The sequence below is a fragment of the Lissotriton helveticus genome, chromosome 6, assembly GCF_964261635.1.
Source record: "Lissotriton helveticus chromosome 6, aLisHel1.1, whole genome shotgun sequence".
Lineage (NCBI taxonomy): Eukaryota > Metazoa > Chordata > Amphibia > Caudata > Salamandridae > Lissotriton > Lissotriton helveticus.
In genome coordinates, this window is record NC_136067.1 from 221,212,775 (window position 1) to 221,232,549 (window position 19,775).

Below are 19,775 nucleotides of genomic sequence, written 5' to 3' on the forward strand. Positions count from 1 at the left end.
TACAGGAAAGAGCCTGAAGCTCACTCACGTGCCTAGCATAGGTGATGGCAACCAGGAAAGCAGTTTTCAAAGTTAATAAACGAAGAGGACAGTTTAAATCGGCTCAAAGGGAGTGCACATCAAATAGGTAAGAACCAGATTCAAGTCCCACTGTGGCATTACAAACGGAATAGGAGGGAAAAGGTGAGTAATGCCTTTGAGAAATCTATTTACAACAGGGGACTTGAAAAGAGAGGGCTGATCAGGGAGCCCTAGAAAGGCCGAAATCGCAGAAAGATATCCCTTAATAGTGCCCAGAGCTTAGCCTTGCTGGGCCAGAGAAAGAAGGAACAAAATGACTTCTGAAAGAGGGGCAGAAAGAGGATCCACAGCCTTTGCTGTGCACCATGCCACAAATTTGGTCCACCTGCAGGCGTATACCGATTTAGTGGAGGGACACCTGGCTGACAGAATGATATCACAGACTTCAGGAGGAAAGTCAAAAGGAATCAACTGTCGCCGCTCAATCTCCACGCATGTAGGTGGAGGCTGGACAGGTTCGGGTGGAGGACCGTCCCCTGCTACTGCGATAGAAGATCCTCCCGAAGAGGCTGTCGGATCGGGGGATCCATGCTCATACTGAGTAGCTCGGGATACCAAACTCTTCAAGCCCAGTCTGGAGCCACAAGAATGTCTTCGGCCCAGTTGCGCCTGATCTTTTTCAGCACTCTGGTTAGAAGTGGTATAGACGGAAAAACGTACAATAGACCGCAGCTCCACTCGTGACGAAATTCCAACGCGCAGAAGAGATGACATTGCACGTTCTCTTCGGTGGCGTATAGATCTAACCAAGGCTCTCCTCACTGTTGAAAGAGACCTTGCGCCACCTCCGGGTGAAGACGCCATTTGTGATCCATCATGCACCTGCGGCTGTGTTCGTCTGCCCTGGCGTTCAAAGAACTTGCCAGGTGTTGAACTGTCAAGGAAATGCATTGACGTTCCAGCCATGTCCAGAAGCGCAGAGTCTCCTGACATAGGGTCCATGACCCCAACCGCCTTGTTTGTTGCAACACCACATGGCGGTGGTGTTGTCTGAGAACACCTGCACAACTCTCCCTTTGACAGTGGGGAGGCGACCTCTGACCCTGACTTCAGGTTAGGTCACCCCCACCCCGCTGCCGCCTGCTCTCCCTGGTTGCCCGCTGCCTCCTTGCCGCTCGTATTTTCCCGCCGCTGCTCCCTGCAGCCCCGCCCCCTGGACCCCCCTGCATCCCCATTCTCCGCCCGCTCCCGCCACCCAGCTGCTCCTCCCTCCCGTCAGCGCTCTTAAGGAGTCCTCGCAGCAGCGCAGGGAGCGACCTCTGACCCTGACTTCAGGTTAGGTTGCCCCCACGCCGCTGCTGCCTGTTCTCCCTGGTTGCCCGCTGCCTCCTTGCCGCTCGTATTTTCCCGCCGCTGCTCCCTGCGGCCCCGCCCCCCGGACTCCCTTCATCCCCATTCGCCACCCCGCTCCCGCCACCCAGCTGCTCCTCCCTCCCGTCAGCACTCTTATGCAGACCACGCAGCGACCGCGCAGCGCGCACGCCGCTGGCGCCCCAAAGGCGCGCCTAAGGCAAGCCCGTCCGCGCCTGTACCGCGCCCAGCGCCAGGACCCCTGGTCCTCGACGACACCAGCCCACGCGTCGGACTTACGATGCCGCCACCCTCCACGCACTCAACGCCGGCCGGAACCCCGCCTGCTACCGAGCCACCCCGAAACGCACCCACGGACCCTTCACCTGCCAAACCTGCAAGTTCACCTGCCTCCGGACCTGCAAAGCACCCGCAAGGCCAGCCACCAGCAACAATCACCTCAAGTGCATCCTGCTCAACACCCGCTCCGTCCACAGACACGCCGTCGAACTCTGGAACCTCCTCGACACAACATCACCAGACGTCGCCTTCCTCACAGAAACCTGGATGAACGCCTCCTCAGCCCCGACATTGCCATAGCCATCCCGGAAGGCTACAAGATAACCCGGAGGGACCGCATCAACCAAGCTGGAGGAGGCATCGCCATCGTCCACAGAAACACCATCCGCATCACGACCAACTGCGAAGACACCCTCACCGCCGCCGAGCACCTTCACTTCCAGATACACACCGACCCCAAGACCACCCTCAGAGGCCCTCTCATCTACAGACCCCCGGGACCACGCACACAATTCAGCGAAGCCATCGCAGACTTCATCAGTCTGCACGCCCTCACCTCCTCAGACTACATCCTCCTAGGGGACCTCAACTTCCACCTGGAGAACACCAATGACAGCAACACCGCCGCCCTGCTGGACAACCTCGCCAACCTCGGACTCAAGCAACTGGTGAACACCCCCACCAACTACGCCGGCCACACGCTTGACCCCGTCTTCTCCTCCAGCAAGCACATCTCCTTCAGCCACTCCACCGGACTACACTAGACTGATAACAGCTGCGTCCACTTCCACTTCAGGAGAACCACGACCCACCACCACCCGCAACAGGTTCCCCGCAGGAGCTGGAGCAAGATCACCGCCGACCAGCTCACCACCTCCCTCAGCCAGAACCCTCCCACCAACACAACGGACCCCAACGAAGCAGCCCGCAACTTCACACAGTGGCTCACCAACTGCGCTGATGACCTCGCACCACTGAAGAACCCTCCCAGCAGACCCGGCAGCAAGAAAGCCTTGTGGTTCACCAACGAACTCAAATCCTCCAAGAAAAACTGCCGCACCCTCGAGGAAGCCTGGTGCCACGACCAGACTACAGAAAACATGACAGCACTCAAGAACGCCACCCGCATACACCACCAGCTGATCCGCACCACCAAAAGGGCAACATTCAAAGAACGACTGGACAACAACACCCACAACTGCAAGGAACTCTTCAGCATCGTCAAAGAGCTCTCCAACCCCAGCGCCTGCAACAACGACATTACACCCTCGCAAGACCTCTGCGACTCACTCGCCTCGTTCTTCCACCGCAAGATCGCCGACATACACAACAGCTTCGGCGCACAGACCACGCACCCAACCACCGAACCAGCGCCCCCCACCACCACCCTCTGCAACTGGACCAGGGTCAGCACCGAAGACACCACCCACACGATGAACACCATCCACTCCGGATCCCCAACCGACCCCTGCCCGCACCACGACTTCAACAAGGCCGACTCCATCATCGCACGCAAATCCGGGACATCATCAACATCTCCTTCGCCACCGCCACCTTCCCGGAGAACTGGAAACATGCCGAGCTCAGCGCCCTCCTGAAGAAACCCACCGCGGATCCCACGGACCTCAAGAACTTCCGCCCCATCTCGCTCCTCCCTTTTCCTGCCAAAGTCATCGAGAAGACCGTCAACAAACAACTCGCAGCCTTCCTCGAGACAAACGGATCCCTCGACCCCTCACAGTCCGGTTTCCGAGCTAACCACAGCACTGAGACCGCCTTCATCGCAGCCACCGACGACATCAGATTCCTGCTTGACAACGGGGAAACAGCTGCCCTCATCCTCCTGGATCTCTCAGCCGCGTTCGACACAGTATGCCACCGCACACTAATACAGCGCCTTAGCAACACTGGAATCCAAGGGAAGGCACTGGAGTGGATCATCTTGTTCCTCGCCGGAAGAACCCAGAGAGTCCGCCTCCCCCCGTTCTGATCCGCGGCCACCGAAGTCATCTGCGGCGTACCTCAAGGATCCTCGCTCAGCCCACCCTCTTCAACGTCTACATGAGCCCCCTCGCAGCCATCGCACGCCAACACAACCTAAACATCATTTCCTACGCTGATGACACCCAGCTGATCCTCTCCCTCACCAACGACCCCGCCACCGCCAGAGCCAGCCTCCAGGAAGGAATGAAAGACGTCGCAGAATGGATGAAGACCAGCCGCCTGAAACTGAACTCAGACAAGACGGAAGTCCTCATCCTGGGATCGATCCCCTCCGCCTGGGATGACTCCTGGTGGCCCCCTGCCCTGGGCACCGCCCCCAAGCCAACGGACCACGCACGTAACCTGGGTTTCATCCTGGACTCCTCCCTCACAATGACCAAACAAGTCAACGCCGTCTCGTCATCCTGCTTCAACACCCTGCGCATGCTCCGAAAGATCTTCCGAGACTGCTCACCCACGCACACAAGGCTCTCCACGACTTGGGCCCCAAGTACCTCAACAACCGCCTCACATTCTACACACCCACCCGCCAGCTCCGCTCTACCAGCCTCGCCCTCGCCACTGTCCCACGTAATCGCAGAGCCACCGCCGGAGGAAGATCCTTCTCCTACCTGGCGGCCAAGACATGGAACTCCCTCCCCATCCATCTACGACTGACCCAGGACCATCTCTCCTTCAGGAAACAACTCAAGACCTGGCTATTCGAGCAGTAGCGGATCCCTCCCCTCCCAGCGCCTTGAGACCCTAGCGGGTGAGTAGCGCGCTTTACAAATATGCCTGATTGATTGATTGATTGAGGAATGCTTTCAGTGCAAGTAGAATCGCCCGGAGCTCCAGAAGGTTGATATGGAGCCTGAACTCCACCGAAGATCAGAGGCCTCTGTTCTCCGCCTCTCCCTTGTGGCCACCCCATCCCAGGAGGGACACATCCGTCACCACTGTATGCTCGGGTTGAAGAAGGGAGAGAGATCTGCCGCTGACCTAACGCTGGTTTGTGAGCCACCACTGCAACTGTTGTGCAGTGCCCTCTGAGATCTGGACATACTCGGAGAGGTCCCCTTGATGCTGCGCCCACTGGTACTTCAGGTCCCACTGCGGAGCCCGCATATGGCATGATTGGTCAGCAGGATGCAGGAGGTCATGAGGACCAGCAGCCTCAATGTCATCCTGACCGAAACACAGGACAAGGGCCGAAAGATCGGAATCATAGCTCGAATGTCCTGGACTCGCTGTTCGGGTGGATAAACGCGAAACTGCGCCATGTCCAGAACTGCTGTGATGAAAAGGAGCATCTGAGAGGGAATCTGGTGCGACTTCGGCACGTTGATGGAGAACCCCAGCAAATGCAGGAGATTGGCCGTAGCCTGGAGGTGGGAGACAACTGCCTGGGGTGAGCCCGCCTTCAACAGCCAGTCGAGATAGGGGAAGACTGAAACCCCTGATCTGCGCAGATGAGCTGCAACCACCGCCATCACTTTCGTGAACACCCGAGGGGCGCTGGTAAGGCCAAAAGAGAGTACAGTGAACTGAAGTGCTCGTGGCCTACCGTGAACCGCAGGTAACGCCGGTGGACCGGCAGGATGGGGATATGAAAGTAAGCGTCCTGCAAGTCCAACGCTCCATCCAGCCTTGCGGGTCTAGGGCAGACAAGAACAGAACTAATGTGAGCCTCTTGAACTTCTCTTTCCGGAGGAAGCGATTGACGCTTCGAAGGTCTAAAATAGGACGCAGGCCTTTATCCTTTTTCGGAACCAGGAATTAGTGGGAGTAGCAACTACGACCTACTTCTGGCGTCGGAACGCGCTCTATGGCCCCCTTGGCCAAGAGGGCCGCAACTTCCAGCTGGAGAAGTGCCAAGTGATACCCCGACATGCACTGGTACTGAGTTGGCATGGCTGGAGGGGTAGTCTCGAAGGTGAGGGAACAGCCCCCTAGGACTATCTGTAGAACCCACCTGTCTGAAGTGATGGTGCGCCAGTGGGGGAGGTGTTGGCGAATCCTGCCACCCACTGGCGTGTTGTGGGCCTGAAACACCGAACTAGGAAGGTTTGGAGGCAGTGGCTGCAGGGGAGATGGTGGACTGACCCGCCCACTGGCCCTGTGACCCCCCTCTGTGAGTCCCACGTCTGCCCTGAGACTGTTGCTGCGCAGCCCTATGGCTCTGAAATGCACATGTTTGGGTGCCCCTTCCTTGGCCACGAAAGGAGCAAAAAGCAGAAGCGGAAGGAGTGCGAGTGGCCGAAAGGCTTAAGGACTTGGCCGTAGCCCGTGAGGCGTTAAAACGCTCCAACGCGCTGTCTGCCTTGTCGCCAAAAAGGCCATCAAAAGGCATATCCATCATAGTGTTCTGGACATCCCCGGAAAAGCCAGTCGTCCTCAGCCAGGTGGGGCGGCGTAGCGCCAGTGTGGAGGAAATCTATCTGCCTAGCGAGTCGCTGGTGTCAAGGCCACAACTTATCGTTAACTTGGCTGTGTCTCTCCCCTCAGCAATAGCTTGTGAGAGCACCGCCCGGGCCTCCTCTGGAGTACCTGCGCAACCGTGTCCCATACAGAATGGGAATAGAGGTGTTCAAAGACCGCAGGCCTGAACTGGCGGAAGTAAAACATTTTCTTCCCAAATTGTTCCAGTTTCTTGGATCCCCTGTCCGGAGGTGCGAAATGGAATGTTCTTGGGGACACAGAGGCTTGGACAACCAAGCTCTCAGGGGTAGGGTGTTGGGAGAGGAAAATGAGGTCGCCCGGGACCAGGCGATGGCGTCGCGCCACGTTCTTATCCACAGGAGCCCCTGTGTTGGGCCTGGACCAGGTGCCCAATAGAATGTCCGAAAGTGCGTCATTAAAGGGCAGCAGCGGCTCCGTAGAGGAAGACGCCGGCCCAAGCACTTCTGTCAGGAGGTTAGTCCTGACGGCCACCGTGGGGAGCTCGAGGTGGTGAGCCTCAGCCACCCTACACAACACCACAGAATATGTACTATCCTCCTCCCGCTCCGTAGCCACGGTAGGAGGAGATAGTGTGCCAGGTTCTAGAGTAAATTCCAGGTCACCTGCATCTTCCATGTCCTCTTCCCAGTCCAAGTCCAACTCACACTGTGCTGCGAGAGGGTCCTCAGACTCCTCCCAGTCCTCGTCGTCTCCACAACCTGCCAGGCAGGCGGAAAAGAAGGAGGTAGATGGAGAAAGGGATAGAAATTCCCCATCGGCGTTGATCGACACCAGTCCGCCACGGAGCCGGCCGACTCTGGCGGCGGCGCCGCGACATCGGTGGAGGTCGTATTAGGCCAACCGACATCAGCTGGGATCCAAGCATGGATCCATGGGGGTCTCTCGGCGTCGAGACCGGAGTCGTCAGCGAAATCGGGCCGGAGCCTACAACGTAGAAGAGCGAGGACCCCCAGTCGTACCCGCGGGCCCAAAGGCGTGCCGACGGGGCCAGACGTGTCAAAGGCGCGTACCATGGCTGACAGGAACTCCTGCAGCTGGGCCGGAGTCGCCGATGGACCCAGAAAGGGCGGGAGGGCCATCGGCAACTGCGTAGGCTCCGCCGGAGCCGCAGGAGGGGCGCCACCCGCACCCTCAGCCGTGTCGCGCGACAGGCTAGGGGAAGGCAAAGAGCGACGTCGCTTCTTCAACTTTTTGTGCTTCGCCTTACCTGACTCCGAGTGCGAAGACTTTGTCGAACGATGGTGATGGCGGCTCCGTGACCGGGCCCTCGACCTCCCACGGGACCGGGACCTTGAACGACGCGGAGCGGACTCCCGGGCTCCAGCAACTTTCGGGACCGCTCCCGCAAAGTTGTCGGAGCCAAGGCCCGGCATTTGGGGCACGACTCGGAGTTATGGTTGTGCCCCAGACAGTAGAGACACTCACAGTGCGGATCCGTCACCGACTTAAAACCGGGCATCCCTACACACCAGGAGTCAAGGACTCAAAAAACAGAGACAAAAGCCCCAAAAAGGTCAGTCAAAAATTTACTGGGGGTACCGCTCTCTCCGGATCTGCGCCTGCTGGCGCGGAAAAAGAAGGAACTGACGACAGCGCGCGTGGGCACGTCTAAGTAGCTCTAGCGATGTCATCTTGGCGACTACGACACCAACGACATATGCGGAACCGTACGACGACGCCTACCGACGCGCAGGGGGACTGCTGACGAAAGCTTTACGGATCCAGTCTGATGCCTAGGGGTTATTCTAAGGTAAGGAATCTATCACTAACGTGTTTCGTTCAGATACTGAATTTACAATATAAAATCTCTTCCTATTATATTTGTTAGAGAATTGTAAAACCCTTCCTATTGAATTTTTCAGACAAGTTCATGATGTAAAACTCTTTCCTATTGTATTTGTCAAGGGTAATGATGTAAATCTAATTCCTTCTGTACTTGCACCTTCAAAAAATAATTTCCACATTCATGACCCAAGCGACACCAACATGGCAAACCTAATAGAGAGCATGAACAACCTCGGCCTCACCCAAATTGTCACCGCCCAATGCACAAAGCTGGACACACTCTGGACCCGTTCTTCACAGCCAGCAACAGAATCAAATACAGCCACACCTCGGATATCACCTGGTCCAACCACTCAATTATCCACCTCTCCATCTCCATCACCCCCCAACACCACCACCGACCAGACCAGCACCGCCCATAGGAGCTGGAGCAAGGTAACGGATGATATATGGACCAACAGCCTCAACACCTCTCCCCCTCAAGGTGCCCATCCAAAATTTCAACACGTGAATCACCAAATGCGCCAACATTCGTACCACTCAAACCAACAAAACAAGGTAGAACCTCCAAACACACCAGCTGGTTCACTCCTGAACTAAAAGCCTTCAAACGCAATTGCAAATGACTAGAAAGAATATGGCATACCAAAACAACACATCCAGAGACTGAGATAACTTCAAAGTGGCCCTCCATAAATATTGCATATGCCTGAAAAACGCCAAAAAGGAAGCCCTTGTAGCCCGCTTCGAAGCTAGCTCCAACTATAACAAGGAACTCTTTAGCATCTTAAAAATGTTCACCAACCCCCTCAGCACCCGAGAATACCGTAACACCTTTGCAGGAGCTTAGTGACACCCTCGCAGACTTCTTTTAAAACAAAATCGCCACCATCTACTAACATTCAACCCACAACCAACCAGAGACAACTTCAACAAACTCCTCGACAGCAGTGACTCCACCTCAAACACTATAATCACCACATGGGATCAGATAACCACGCAAACCACTGTTACCATCATGAGCTCCATCCATTCAGGAGCAACCAGAGACCCAGAGACCCCTGTACCCACCACATGTTCAACCTGGGGAGCAACTCCATTAGTAAGGCACTCACCACCATCCTCAAATGATCCATCACCTCTGCCTCTTTCCTAGACGGATGGAAAGAGGCAGAAGTAAAACCTCTGCTAAAAATAGATACTGCTGACCCAGAAGAACTCAAGAACTACCGGTCCATCTCTCTGCTCCCATTCCAGGCTAAAGTCCTGGAGAAAGCAATAAACAGCCAACTTTCCAACCACCTAGAGATCAACAACCTCCTGGATCCATCCCAATCAGGATTCAGCACTAATTACAGCACACAAACTGCCCTCATTGCAGCAACAGGTGACATCCAGTCTCTCCTAGACCAGGGAGAGACCGCAGCCCTGATCCTCCTCAACCTCCTTGCAGCCTTCGACACCATGTCACACTACACCTTCCTACATGGACTCCATCAGGTGGGGATCCAAGGAAATGTGCTTAAATGGATTGCTTCCTTCCTCACTGGAAGAACCCAGAGTGTCCGCCGCCCGCCTTACACCTCAGGCCTAAAGAACATCATCTGTGGCATTCCCCAAGGGTCTTCACTGAGACCAACCCCGTTCAACACATCCATGGCCTCCCTGGCAACGCTGGTGAAATCCTATGGTATGAACATCATATCATATGCTGACAACACTTAGCTCATCCTCTCCTTATCTTCAAACACCACTAACACCAAAAACAATTTCCCCAGGTGCCTGACCAGCGAAGCCAGCTGGATGTAAAACAAATGCTTCAAACTCCACGCCAACAAAAAGAGGTACTCATCTTCGGGAGCAACACCTCCCCATGGGACGGCTCTTGGTGGCCAGCGGAACTAGGCCCCTCGCCCACTCCCACAGACCACACCAGAAACCTCAGCATCATACTCTACAACAAGCTCACCATGAAGAAATAGGTAAATGCTGTCTCCTCAGTCTACTTCCTCACCCTCCGCATGTTCTGAAAAATATTAAAATGGCTCCCCATCAACACCAGAGGCACCATCCCCCAAGCACTCATTAGCAGCTGCCTAGACTACGGAAACTCCCTCTATGTGAGCATCATCTCACAACTACTGAGCAGACTTCAAACCATCCAAACAGTACAGCCAGGCTCACCATTGACCTCCTGAGAAGAGCCCACATCACCCCCATCTTAGAGCAATCCACTTGACGCCTGCCCAAAAAAGGTGCCAGTTCAAACTGCTGACCCACAACTACAAGGTTCTGCACAACAGAAGACCAGCCTACCTCAAACACAGACTGAACTTCCAGTAACCCGGCAGACAACTACACTCCCTCTCTCTCTCCCTTGCCCACATGCTCCCCTTCCACAAAAGCAGAAGCGGCGGCCGCACCGTCTCTCCCCTGGCCACCAAGACCTGGAATGGCCTCCCACTCCACCTCCAGACTGCACCCACCCTACAGACGTTCAGAGATGGCCTAAAAACTGGATGTTTGAATGACAAATTCCCAGCAGCAGCCTCCCCCCGCGCTTGGATACCTTCATGGGTGATAAGCAGTGCTCTACAAAACGTTGATTGAAAGTTCCTTCTTACAGTATTTGAAAAGTGTCTGTGTTAACAATGTCTCTTTCAGATCAGAGCAATTAAACTACTTCATTGGTTGACTAACACAACTGCTTCCCCATCAATTGTCTGTAAAGACGAAAATAAACAGAGGGATAGATCTGAAACTATTGGACTCAACAAGAACACCCTTTTCTCAGGGTAGCGAGGGAAACTAGTTTAAGGCTTATTCATGAAGGTGCCATGGGAAACAAACCCAGAATTCCAGGAAACAGACCCAGAATTCCAGAAAGCACACAATAAAATGTACCTAATGAATGTCCAGCCAAGGATTTTACCTTGAAAAAGAAAGAATGCCTTTGATTACACACAAATAAATACTACACTGTCACGAACCGGGGGATGATAGTACCAGAGCCAATTGGTGTCTTCTGGCCCGCTTTGTCGAAACTGGAAGTCAGGCAGCGGGGAAGAGACAAGTACTTTTGCGGAGCGCAAGGACACCAGAAAGGAATCGACGAGGCAACCACAGAAGAAGAGGAGGACGTGGAAGTGCGTCGCATGAAGCCGAGCAGTCCATTAAGAAGAGAGGAGCCTGAAGCGAAAGCGGATCCCGAGGAGAAGGACGAGGATGTCCTAAAAGAGCCGCAGTCGGGGAGAAATATGAGGACGCTTGAGAGAGAGAGAACATTCCCTGTCTGACAGTTAGATCCTTCTCCTGGCCACGTCCCAGGGGGGACGTAGCTCAACCAGGTGCATGCACAGCTCCTTAGCCGAGCCTCTAAGAGGGAGGGAAAACTACGAGTGGGAGGCGTACAGGTTGGGGAGAAAGGAAGGGAACTCCTTTAAAAGGGGGTATTGGTTTGAGGGCACACTTCCCCGACTCCTGTTGCAGGTTTATCTCGAGGCATTTGATCGCGGAATTCTCCCACCGAGCATTACACTGGGGGAAATATGCATGATCCTGAAGCCGGGGGGGGATGCCCACGAGCCTTCCTCGTATCGACCGATCATGATGATCAACACGGACATTAAGATCTTGTGCAAGCTCTTGGCCTCTTGCTCAGCGCCATACATGACTTACTTGGCCCACGAGGATCAGTGAGGTTTCATACCGGGACGCAACACGGCTATGAATCTGCGGCGGTTTAATCACATTCTACATGAGGTGCGGGGTAGGGAGGAGCAAATGGTGTTGGTGTCTATTGACCTCGCCAAGGCGTTCAACACGGTGGATTGTGGTTACCTTCCGGAGGTCCCACGCGCTGTGGGGTTGGGTCCCAACTTGTCGCCGGATTCGCATTTTGTATATGGCCCCCGCACTAGGGTGAAACTTGGGGGCGCAAGGTCAGAAGAGTGGCGACTGAGACGGGGTACCTGCCAGGGGTGTCCCCTCTAACCGTTACTATTTGCCCTAACCATAGAGCCCTTCGCTGTCTGGGTTCGGACCGACATGGAACGGTGGGGAATCAGGGTGGGTGACACGTGCAATCTTATCTCCCTGTATGCTGACAACGCCCTGTTTTATTTGACTTCTCCCCGGGACACACTTTCGGTATTGCTGCACCACTTAGACCAGTTTGGGGAGGTCTCTGGATTACAACTTAACCGCGGTAAGTCACTGATTTTACACTGGCGGGTCTGGACTCGGTGCCCCTGGGGGACCTACCAGATCTCGGGCTGCGCTGGGAACAGGAAGGGTTCCGTTACCTTGGGATACAGGTGGCCCTGACGGACACGCAGGCGCTAGCCCGGAACGTAGATTGCATAATCGAGTCCTTACAGCAGTCGGTGTCCTTTTGGAATTCTCTACCACTTTCATTGATGGGTCGGCTGGCCATCACTAAGATGGTAATGCCCCCTAGGGCTTTATATGTACTCCAGAACTCACTATGTCCGTTGCCGCCGCGAGTTTTTCAGAACTCTAAAACACGTTACTTACGTCCCTGCTAAGGGCAGGCCGGCGCAGTAGGGTAGTTCTTCACACCATTATCCGCAGCTACGAGGAGGGGGGCCTGGAAGCTCCACGCTTCGACTTATATTATTACGCGGCCCATTTATAACAAGTGGCACATTGGCTTACAGATACAGACAATTGGAAGACACGCCTTCTCTCTGGTAGGGCGGACACCCTGACGCTGCAGGAAGCACTGATGCAGGGTAGGGGGTCGGACACGTCCCTTTCAAATATTGTGCGACACACGGCCGGTATATGGCAGCGGTTCGTTGAGAAGGTCTTATGGAGGGAACCCTTTCACAGGGAACACCCGATCTGGATACTGGCCCCCTTCATCGACATGGGCCAATATATGTCCTTTCAATCTTGGAGGGAGGGTGGGTGCGAAGTTCTGGCTGACCTTTACCCCGAGACCTTTCTTACTTACGAGCAGGCAGAAAAGACCTTTGGCCTTGGACGGGGACAATTCCTACACTTCCGTGGACTCCAGGATGTGGTGAAAATCACCTGGCCCCAGTACCCGGACATTCCACCACTGACACACACCCTGGATATCCTACTTTCATGCGGTAAGGATCGTAAATTGATCTCTTTCCTGTACAAAGTCTTGAAACAGGTTTCAACCCCCTCGGTAGCGCCGTCTCGGGCTGCCTGGGAGATAGATCTCGCCACCGCGCGGGAGGAGAAACAATGGGCACGCATAGGCTCCCTCACACGCACAGTTTCATGCAACGCCAGGTTTAAACTGAAGCACTTACTCTGGAAAACACACAGGGCCCCCAGTGCACTTCAATTTTTTACACCGCACCTACCTAACCCCGGTATCCCTGAAACGTATCTTTGGGGACAGGGGAGATAGATGCCCTAGATGTTCAACTGAGGAAGTGGGCTTTTTACGCTTGGGACTGTCCATTGGTTAGGCAGTTTTGGGTGGGGATGGTGGGACGGATAGTTGCAGCCACAGGCCTTCAGATGGCGCCCAAGCCCTTGAATTGACTGCTTGCATTAGTCCGGAAACCCAAGAAAAAGAAACTCCTATATAAGCTTCTACAATTAATGCTGGTACTAGCCAGGCGCAGGGTGGCAATAACTTGGATGGGGCAGAAAGCCCCGGAGGTACACATCTGGCTTAAAGATGTCCGTGAGTGGTCCCTAGCCGAGGAAGCTCACATGCAACTCACTCGAAGGGATGAGAAGCTGCAGGACGACCTAATGGCTTGGCGGGTAATGTGTACTTCTGGGTTAGCAGAAGGGGAGCCCTCCCCACAGGATACGACTGACAGTGAGGGAAGTGGGTTGGATCTACCCACTGGGTCTGGGCCCGACGGGGAGCGAGAGGGTCGGCCCCAGTAATGTCCGCTGTGCGACTCAGTGCCATGCTCGTTTCCTTCCTCACGGTGCTCTGTTTGCACATTATTTTTTCTTTCCCCATGGTTCCGTTCCCTCCCTGACACTGCCTGTAGTCCTATGTGCCATTAATGATGTCATAGATACAATGGTTTGATGCCAGTTTGTGTGTTTTTTGTTCTTAGAACATGCAAACTGAAAAATAAAGTTTAAAAAAAAAAGTGGGATATTGGTACATTGAAGCAATGCTACTCTCAACAAAGTTGAAAAGTGTATTTTGGCTCAAGTGTTTTTTTTATCACTATTTTATGTTGTTGGAATTGTTACCGACTTCTTTCATTCACTGGGATAACAGGTCCTTTACTTTACTGGCAAACCCCCCCTCTCTTAACCCCACAAAACAAAGAACAAAAGAGGGGGCTCACTATTCACTAAAGAAATAGATAAAATAGTGACTTACCTGCTTTCTTTTTTCTATCGAGAGTACCGGTGGACAATAACTCCAAAAGGCTTGCAGAAGAAAAGAAGATGTTTTGTTAATTTTGAACCTCTGAGTCCTCTCTTGCCATTATTTGGGGAGATTGTAAAATAATGAGAATATCAAGTTGTGTTGTGTCAACAGTTCTAGACCAGTTCACAAGTGGTGGAGAATGCAGGCCACTCCCTCCCATTGATGGATGCTCTGATTCAACACCTAGTTCAAGGACAGCGCAAACTAGAATGGGCCTTGGAACGCCAAATGTCTTCAGCTAAGTCTGATCGTGAGATATTTTGAGATGCACTAGAGACTCAAACGGAGCAACTAACTAACTTGGCCAAGAACAATTACAGGTAACGTCTGGATAAATGAGCCATAGAGGACCAGTAGTTAGAGCTCCTTTGATAACGTTGCAGAAACTCCTACCAGGAGATGATCTTGATGCCTTTTTGGTAAATTCCAAATGGACTGCAAGGGCAAGCGCCTGGCCCATAAAGAGATGGCTCTTTTATCTAGTGCCTTTATTGACAGGTGATGTACAAGCTGAGTACCAAACAGCTAATCCCCAAGGAGAGGCCACATATGAAGAGGTGAAAAGAGTAATATTGGACAGAGTTGGTCTAGATGAGAAAGCTTACCGCTTGAGATTCCGAAAAGAAAGGGGAAGGCCAGGTGATACTCCAAAAGTGCTTTATTTTAAACTGATTACAGGGGCTGAGAAATGGTTAAAATCCCAAGACCATACTAAGGAAGAGATAATGGACACAATTTGTTTAGAGCAGTTTATAGAGGCTTTACCCCATCAAACGCAGAGATGGCTACACCATCATTTAGGGCTTAGTAGCGAACAAGCTGTTGAGAAGACTACTACTTTTTTACGAGTTCAGCCTCGCCTTTCTTCCCTAGAGTTTGACAGGAACGCAAAGAACTCCTCTAAACCACTACATTTTCATGTCGACAGAAAAGCTCAGAAGGCCACTGGCGAAACCAAGAGAACATATCAGACAAAACCAAAGCTTCAGGTTCCTTCTGGACCCCAATGTTGTGAATGGTGCCACATAGCCCGCTTCTGTAAGAACATAAGATCCACAGAAGAACCGATGGAAGTCAATTATTCCCTGAGCTTCATTTATTTCACTCAAGAAATGGGTCCTGTTTTTTGTAAATGTACAAATAAATCAAAAATGGACAACCGCTTTGTTGGGCTCTGGTTGTAAGCAGTCAGTTGTACAAGCTAAATTAGTCCTTATCTCCCAATAGCAAGACTAGTGGTTTCCACTAGTGGTTTCCACGTATAAAAAAAGTAGAGGTGGAAGTCAGTGTCCATAATCTATCGGAAGATGTTATCCTAGGGAATGATAACCCACATTTTCTAGACTTATTCTATGAGACTGTGCTTAACCGGGTAAAGGAGTGCAAAGATCACGTCAATGTTTCAACACCCAAAAATACATTATTAGCTCCAGAACCTTGGATGATAGACCTCAACTTTCGCTTCACTCAGATGAACAATACACTTCTACACCCTATTTGGGATAAGGCCCGACAAGACAACACCCATAATTTCGCTCCTTTCCAGATAAGAAATGGACTCCCATACCGAATACCAGGACCCACTGACTCACCTCAGTTGTTGGTACCTTAAGACTTTCAGGACCAAATTATGTTTTATGCACATTCACATTTACCAGCAGGGCACTCAGGACCTGAGAAAAAAACAAAAGCAATTCTGCAAAATTTCTATTGGCCTGGTATTTTTGCACATATAAAAATATATTCCCAAGAGTGTGAGGTTGCCACAAAAAATCCATACCATCCCCCTAAAACACCATTTCCAACCTTTTTCCATAATAGGCACCCCATTTGAGAGGATAGGGATGGATTTAATAGGCTCTTTACCAAGATCCTCGAAGGGATGTCAAAACGCTCTTGTTTTAGTGGATTATGTTACCTGCTATCCAAAAGCCTTTTTCCTCCGTAGCCCAGACACCAAGACTATTGCTCAGAATCTGATTGTGTTTTTTTCTCGGGCCGGGTTCCCAAAAGAAATCCTCATAGATCAGAATACCCCATTTGCATCGCAACTTATTGCCCAGATATGCAAACAACTAAACATCAAACATATCAAAACCTCGGTGTATCACCCTCAAACCGATGGGCTGGTTGAGAGATATAGTGGATGTCTCAAACACATCCTAAAGAAAATGCTTTCAGGATGATGGAAAAACTTGGATCAAATGCTCCCGTTGGCCCTCTTTGTACTAAGGAGTCGGTAGCTTGAGATGTTCTTCGTTCAAATCACTTTATGGATGAAAGCCCTGAACACTTTTGGAGATAACCCGAGAGGCGTAAGAGAAAGACATAAAACCTGAAGCCTTCTAGAATATACCCAACAGCTAAAAGCCCATATAGTGAAACTCCGAGAACTGGCATCTAAAAATCTGGAGAAAAGCCAAAGAAATCAAAAACAAATCTATGATAGGGGGAAGAAGTTAAGAATATACCAACCAGGTGATTGGGTTCTAGTCCTCCTATCAAGTTGTAAAACTAAACTAAATGGAAAGGCCACTTTAAAATTATAGAACAAAATTGGAAATCTCGTATAAACTGAAGATGGGAACCCAAAGAGAACAGACTTTTCACATAATGCTTGTAAAGAAATGGCTAGGACCCCTACCAAAACAAATACATAAAGCGCAACCTGAAAGTAGTACCAACTCCATTGTAGATCAGTTACACAAACGACAAATTGTCTAAAGAACAAAGGAAAGGGTTGAGAAAGATGTTACAACCCTTCCCTTTTATTTTTTCAGATATACCAGGAAAAACCAACCTAACAGAACACTCTATACCTACTCCGGAGGGGAAGGTAATAAGATTGAAACCTTATTGAATCCCCGCAGCCAGACGCTAAGCCGTATAAAATGAGATAGGACAGATGCTGAAAATAAATGTTATAGAACCATCGCAAAGTAGTTGGTATTCTCCCATAGTATTGGTTCTTAAAACCGATGGGAGTATACGATTTTGTATAGACTTCCAAGCAGTCAACAATATCTCTAAATTAGATGCCTACCCTCTTCAAAGAGTTGATGAACTGATTGAGAGATTAGGAGATGCCAAATATATTACCACACAAGACCTTACAAAGGGTTATTGGCAGGTCCCCTTAAGGGCAGAAGATAAGGAGAAAACTGCTTTCTCCTCTCCTTTTGGTCTGTTTCAGTTCACTGTGCTTCCCTTTGGCCTCACGGAGCACCTGCCACTTTTCAACGATTAATTAATTTAATCCTTGAAAACCATCATGAGTACTCCTCCGCCTATCTCGATGATATCATTATATTTTCAGTCGTACTTGGGAAGACCATCTAGAACACCTAGCAAACATCCTGAGCAAATTAACAAAGACTAACTTACATATAAATGCAAAAACATCAAAAGTGTGTTCGAACAAGGTAAAATACCTAGCATATCTCTTAGGGAACAGACTTATAGAGCCCCAAACCGAAAAGGTTAAAGAAATAACTGAGGTTCCTTTCCCAACCAATAAAAAAGCAGTAAGAGCCTTTTTGGGGTTAATTGGGTATTATCAAAGGTTTATCCCAAGGTACCCTACTATAGCTACGCCTCTAACTGACCTATTGAAAAAAGGGAGTCCTAATGCGAGCTTCAAATACCCATTAGAGGAAGCAATGAAAGCATTCCAAACTTTGAAGGAAGTTATCACCTCCGCCCCAATCCTGACTTTGAGAAAACTTTTATCTTGCAAACAGATGCCTCTGACGTGGGTTTAGGTGCTGTTTTCTTTCAGAAGGACAGGGAGTATATTGAAAATCCCATATTCCACTATAGAGAAAGAATGTTTAGCCATCAAGTGGGCAGTTAATAAACTTTGTTATTGTCTTGAGGGAATACCCTTTGTACTCTATACTGACCCTGCACCCTTGACCTGGTTACGCTGGAATAAAGGAAACTATCCTAGAGTTCTTAGGTGGCTCCTTTCCCTTCAGCCTTTTCAGTTTGAAGTTTGGCATAATCCGGGAAGGACTTAACAAGGCCAGATTTCCTGTCACATTTCCCCTTTTTCCCGATCAGGAAAATCCAGTGATACGTCATGAACCTGGGGATGAGAGTATTGGCGCCGACTGCTCTCTTCTGGCCCACTTCATCGAAACCGTAAGTCAGGCAGCAGGTAAAAGACAATTACGTCCGCGGATCATCAGGACTTCAAAAGGGAACTACAAGGCGACCACGGAAGAAGATGGCGGAGAAGTACGTTGCGTGAAGCCGAGCGGTCCTTTAAGGAGAGAGGAGCCTGAGGAGAAAGTGGATCCTGAGGAGCTGGAGGAGGAAGTCCTAGAAGAGCCGGAGTGGGTGAGAAATACAAGGACACCTGAGAGAGAGAGAGAACGTTCCCTGTCTGCCGGTTGGATCCTGCTCCTGGCTATGGCCTGGGAAGACGTGGCTCAAACAGATGTGTGCACAGCTCCTTACCCGAGCCTCCAAGAGGGAGGGAAAACTACGAGTGGGGGTGTACAGGCTGGGGAGAAAGGAAGGAAACTGCTTTATGAATGGATATTGGTCACAATGAAGTGATTCTAGTCTGGACAAAGTTGAGAAGCCTATTTTGGCTCAAGTATTTTTTAATCAGTATTTCATGTTGTTGGAATTGTTACCGACTTCTGTCATTCACTGGGATCACAGGTCCTTTACATTACTGGCATACCACCCTTCCATTAACCCCATGAAACGAAGAACAAAAGAGGGGGATCACCATTCTAACTCACTATTCGCTAAAGAAATAGATAAAATAGTGACTTACCTGATTTCTTCTTTCTGTCAAGGGTTCTAGCGGACAGGAACTCCAAAGGCCCTGCAGAAGAAAAGATTTGGTAACTTTCAACCCCAGAGTCCCCCCTTGCCATTTTGTTTGGAGATTGTAAAATAAAAAGACAACGGGATAATCATAAAATACAGTTGTGTTGTGTCAACCGTTCTAGACCAGTTCACATACACCTAAAACTGCAAATGCACACAATGACAACCAGAAATCTTTAGCTGCTCATAAACTACAGACATGTGTACCCCAGGTCTCTCAATAGTGTACAGCCAATTTCTATGGTGTATGCCACAGAGTTCACATTGAAAAACAGAGACTTTCAAGACAGTTTTCAATATACAAGCATTTCCATTTGCACTTCTCAGATAATTCTCAATGTAAAACTCCTTCTTATTGTACTTGTCAGAGTTCACAATGTAAAACTCTCTACAAGGGCCACATTACATTATAAAGGGGAGGGAGGCCTTGTGAACCCCTCCCTGAGCCTTATTAGCCCCTTACCTCAAGGCTGTATTTTATTAAAAAGCAGAGGTGGGGGTCGCACGGCCCCCTCTGCAAACCTTATTAGGACCTGGGTATCCCATCTCCTGAGGCTGAGTAATTAATAAAGGGAGGGGGCATGTGGTCCCTCTCACTGAGCCTAGTTAGGCCCCTGGA

At 50.9% G+C, this 19,775-nt stretch overlaps 1 protein-coding gene across 1 annotated transcript in view; it reads right to left on the reverse strand.

The window, feature by feature from the left end:
* Window positions 1-19,775, reverse strand: part of SUPT3H (SPT3 homolog, SAGA and STAGA complex component) — a 2,933,604-nt gene that overhangs the window by 2,714,083 nt on the left and 199,746 nt on the right. The window contains exon 3 of the mRNA XM_078647631.1: window positions 19,101-19,151. The gene's annotated coding sequence lies outside the window, so the exon portion shown is untranslated. The remainder of the gene's footprint in view (window positions 1-19,100; window positions 19,152-19,775) is intronic.